Source organism: Mastomys coucha, chromosome X, assembly GCF_008632895.1.
Source record: "Mastomys coucha isolate ucsf_1 chromosome X, UCSF_Mcou_1, whole genome shotgun sequence".
In the NCBI taxonomy this organism is placed as follows: Eukaryota; Metazoa; Chordata; class Mammalia; order Rodentia; family Muridae; genus Mastomys; species Mastomys coucha.
Genome location: NC_045030.1, coordinates 130,682,266 through 130,687,739, shown reverse-complemented (window position 1 = coordinate 130,687,739; position 5,474 = coordinate 130,682,266).

Genomic DNA, 5,474 nt, shown 5'->3' with positions numbered 1-5,474 from the left:
AAAGGATACAAATATGAAATGACAAACTCAAATTATCTTTATTTGCAGAAACTATACACTCTATTCAAAAATGACTAGAACCACTAAGCACCTTCAGCAAAGGGGCAGGCTGCAAATTCAATATGGTCAAATCATTAGATTTATTATGTGTCAATAGCAAACTCACTAGAAAAATCGGGAAACCAGGTTTCCTTCATAATAATTTCAAAACTACTTGGATCATGCCAAACCAAGGAAATGAAGATCTTCTGTGTTCTTCTTTGATTTTTTTTCAGGGTTTTGAAATAAATTCTTGTAGTATAGATCTTTCACTTGCTTGGTTAGAGCCACACAAAGGTATTTTATATTATTTGTGGCTATTGTGAAGGGTATTGTTTCTCTAATTTCTTTCTCAGACTGTTTATTTTCAAATAAAGGAAAGCCACTGGTTTGATTGAGTTAATTTATATCCTGCCACTTTGCTGAAGCTGTTTATCTGCTGAAGTAGTTCTCTAGTGGGATTTTGAGGGTCACATATGTATAATATCTTATATAGCAGTATTTTGACTTCTTCCTTTCCAATTTATATCCCCTTGATCTCCCTTTGTTGTCTAATTGCTCTAGCTAGAAATTCGAGTACTATAATTGAATAGATAGGGAGAAAGTGGATTGTCTTGGATTTTAGTAGAATTGCTTCTAGTTTCTCTCCATTTAATTTGATGTTGACTGTTGGTTTGCTATGTGTTGCTTTTATTATGTTTAAGTATGTGCCATGAATTCCTGATCTCTCCAGGACTTTTAACATGAAGGGGTGTTATATGTTGTCAAAGGCTTTTTCAGCATCTAATGAGATGATTATGTGGTTTCTTTCCTTGAGTTTGTTTATATAGTGTATTATGCTGATGGATTTTGATATATTGAACCATCCATGCACCCCTGGGATGAAACCTACTTGGTCTTGATGAATGATGGTTTTGATATGTTCTTGGATTCTACTTGTGAGAATTTTATCGAGTATTTTGCATAAGAAAGATAGTTCTGAAGTTCTTTCTTTGTTCGGTCTTTGTATGATTGAGGTATCAGAGTAATTGTGGCTTCATAGAATGAATGTAGTGTTCCTTCTGTTTCTATTTTGTGAAATGTGGAACAGTGAGAGGTAGCCTAGTCCTTGATTGAGCTAAGTCTAGAAGCCCTGGAGACCCTGATGGGATGGTAGGAGATTAACCTGTTCCCAGGCATGAGGACACTGTCACTTGCCATAGGTCCCCATATATTTGTGGCCATCAGTCACAATAAGGGCAATGTCCAAAGCCCCTCTACGTGTAGATAAGGAAAAGGACATGGTCTGTGATCATATAGGCTTAAGACAGAGAATGTCAGCCTAACATGGTACTTAGAGGCCTGGAAGGCTTAGCTAATAGCTTTTGTTCCCAGACATTACTCCCTGAAAAAGATATTTAATCTCAGGCACACTCTGAGAAGGGGGGATTTGATTTTATACATCAACTTTCCACCATGAAAATAAATTATTTGGAACCACAAACTCTCTTTTCATTTCCTTTTTTTTTTCTTTTTTCTTTTACTTCAGTTTTTTTTTAAATTGGATATTTTCTTTATTCACATTTCAAACGTTTTCCCCTTTCCATGTCTCCCCTTCGGAACTCCCCCATCCCATACCCCTCCTTCTGCCTCTATGAGGGTACTCCCCCACCCACTTCTGTCTTCTCATCCTGGCATTCCTCTACACTGGGGCATAGAACCCCCTCAGGCCCAAGGGACTCTTCCCCACTCATGTCCAACAAAGCCATCCTCTGCTACATATGAGGCTGGAGCCATGGGTCTCTCCATGTGTCCATGGTTGGTGGTCCAGTCCCAGGGAGCTCCTGGGGATCTGGCCTGTTGACACTATTGCTCCCTCCATGGTTCTGCAAACCCCCTCAGCTCCTTCAGTCCCTTCTCCAACTCCTCCATCTGGGACCCCACGCTCAGTCCAGTGGCTGGGTGTGAGCATCCACCTCTGTATTTGTCAGGCTCTGGCAGAGCCTCTCAGAAGACAGCCATATCGGGCTCCTGTCAGCAAGCACTTCCCAGCATCCTCAATAGCTTCTGGGTTTGATGACTGTATATGGGAAGGATTCTCAGATGGGGCAGTCTCTGAATGGCCTTTCCTTCAGTCTCTGCTCCACACTTTGTCTCCATATTTCCTCCTGTGAATATTGTGTTCCCCCTTCTAAGAAGCACTGAAGCATCCACACTTTGGTCTTCCTCCTTGGCTTTATATGGTCAGTGAATTGAATCTTGGGTATTCTAACTTTTGGGCTAATATCCACTTATCAGTGCATGTATACCATGTGTGTTCTTTTGTGATTGGGTTACCTCACTCAGGATGATACTCTCCAGATCCATCCATTCCCTAAGGATTTCATAAAATTGTTGTTTTTAATAGCTGAGAAGTATTTCATTGTGTAAATGTACCACATTTTCTGTATCCACTCCTCTGTTGAGGGACATCTGGGTTGTTTCCAGTTTCTGGCTTTATAAATATGGCTGCTTTGAACACAGCAGAGCATGTGTCCTTATTACATGTTGGAGCGTCTTCTGAGTATATGCCCAAGAGTGATTTCCTCTTAGCAATATTTTCATTGTGTCCCATTAGTTTTGGTAAGTTGTGCCTTCATTTTCATTAAATTCTAAAAAGTCTTCTAATTTTTTTTTATTTCTTCCTTGAATAGATTATCATTGAGTATGGCATTGTTCAGCTTCCATGACAAAACAAAATTTACACAATACATTTCCACAAATCCAGCCCTACAAAGGATAATAGATGGAAAACTCCAACACAAGGAGGGAAACGATACCCTAGAAAAAGCAAGAAAGTAATCTTATTTCAACAAACACAAAAGAAGATAGACACACAAACATAAAAATAACATCAAAAATAACAGAAAGTAACAATCTCTATTCCTTAATATCTCTTAACATCAATGGACTCAGTTCCCCAATAAAAAGATATAGACTAACAGACTGGATATGTAATGAGGACCCAGCATTATGCTGCATATCGGAAATGCACCTCAATGTCAAAGACAGACACTACCTCAGAGTAAAGGGCAGAAAAACAATTTTCCAAGCAAATGTTCCCAAGAAACAAGCAGTAGTAGCCATTCCAATAGCGAATAAAATCAACTTTCAATCAAAAGATATTAAAAAGGATAAGGAAGGACACTTCATACTCATCAAAGAAAAAAAATCTACCAAGAAGACACTCTCAATTCTGAAAATCTATGCCCCAAATGAACAGCACCCACATTCATAAAAGAAACTTTAGTAAAGCTCAAATCACATATTGCACCTCACACAATAATAGTGGGAAGCTTCAACACCCTACTCTCATCAATGGACAGACCATGGAAACACAAACTAAGCAAAGATACAGTGAAACTAACAGGAGTTATGGACCAAATGGATTGAACAGATATCTATAGAACATTTCATCCTAAAACAAAAGGATATACCTTCTTCTCAGCACCTCATGGTACCTTCTCCAAAACTGACCATATAATCTGCCACAAAACAGGCCTCAACAGATACAAGAAGATTCAAATAATCCCATGCATTCTATCAGATCACCAGAGACTAAGGCCAGTCTTCAATAGCAACAAAAACATCAGAAAATGTCTCTTTTCATTGAGATCTGCAGTGGAGGGCCATGGAGAAGGCCTTCTCCTATCATAACCACTTCCAAGCCTAAGCCTGCAGCTGACAAAACAAGGACTTTCTCCATTAGACCAGTCTGAGCTTCCACCCTCCCCTGTCCCTACTCAGGGCTAGATCCAGCATGAGGGCCCAAATTCCAGTCTCAACTCTTCTAAAACTTCCAGGGGTGCCTGGGTGTCCAAGAGTCTGAGAACCAGACATCCCTGGCCTCCTTGAAGTCCAGAGGACCGACTCCCCCCCCCAGCTCAGGCTGTCCAGAGCCTCAGATTGTGCTTTCCCACCCCCAGAGCAGTGTCCTGGGGCTTCCCTATGGCCCTGCACATTACCAGTGACAGCATGGGGTGAGTGCAATCAAACTCCCTGTGTCCCACCTCACCAAGCAGCAGATCCATGTAGTGGAGCAGACACAGGACCCACAATCCTACAGTGGAATACTTTGAGGAGTATTGGTATTAGCTCTTCTGTGAAAGTCTGGTAGAATTCTACACTAAAAGCAACTGGCCTGGACTTTTATTTGGTTGGGAGGTTTTTGATGACTATTTCTCTTTCCTTAGGGGATATGGGGCTGTTTAGTTTGCCTAATCTTGATTTAAATTTGGAACATAGTATCTGTCTAGAAAGTCATCCATTTCATTTAGATTTTTCCATTTTGTAGAGTATAGGCTTTTGTAGTAGGATCTGATGATTTTTTTTTAATTTCCTCGGTTTCTGTTGTTACGTCTCCCTTTTTATTTCTGATTTTTTAAAATTTGGATACTGTCTCTGTGCCCTTTCATTAGTTTGACTAAGGGTTTATCTATCATTTTGCTTTTCTCAAAGTACCAGCTTTTCATTTTGCTGATTCTTTGTATTGTTCCCTTTGTTTCTAATTAGTTGATTTTAGCCCTGAGTTTGACTGTTTCCTTGGTGTGTGTTTGCTTCTTTTTGTTCTAGAGCTCTCAGGTGTGCTGTGATGTTGCTAGTATAGGATCTTTCCAATTTCTTTATGAAAGCAATTCCTCTTAGCACTGCTTTCTTTGTGTCCCATGAGTTTGGGTATGTCCTCCTTTCATTTACATTGAATTCTAGAAAGCCTCTAATTACTTTATTTCTTCCCTGATCAAGATATTGAATAGAGAGTTGTTCAGTTTCCATGAGTAAGTGTGTTTTCTGTTGTTTTTGTTGTTATTAAAGTCCAGCCTTAGTCCATGGTTATCTGATAGAATACATGGGATTATTTTAATCTTCTTGCATCTATTGAGGCTTGCTTTGTGACCAATTATATGGTCAGTTTTGGAGAAAGTACTGAAGGTGCTGAGAAGAAGATATATTCTTTTGCTTTGGGGTGAAATGTTCAGTAGTTATATGTTAAATTCATTTGGCTGATAACTTTTATTAGTTTCACTGTGTCTCTGTTTTGTTTCTGTTTCCATGATGTGTCCATTGGTGATAGTGGGGTGTTGAAATCTCCCACTATTATTGTGTGAGGGTTCAATATGTGTTTTGAGCTTTAGTAAAGTTTCCTTTACCAATGTGGACACCCTTGCATTTGGGGCAAAGGTATTCAGAATTGAGACTTTTACTTGATGAATATGAAGTGTCCTTCCCCATATCTCTTTTGATTACTTTTAGTTGAAGTCGATTTTATTGGATATTATAATGGATACTCCAGCTTGATTCTTGGAACTGTTTGCTTAGAAAACTTTTTTCAGGCAACTTTGTTGCTGAGGGGTTTTTCTTTTATTATTTTTTTATTTTTTATTTATTTATTTATTTATTTTTGGTTTTTGTTTTTTTTT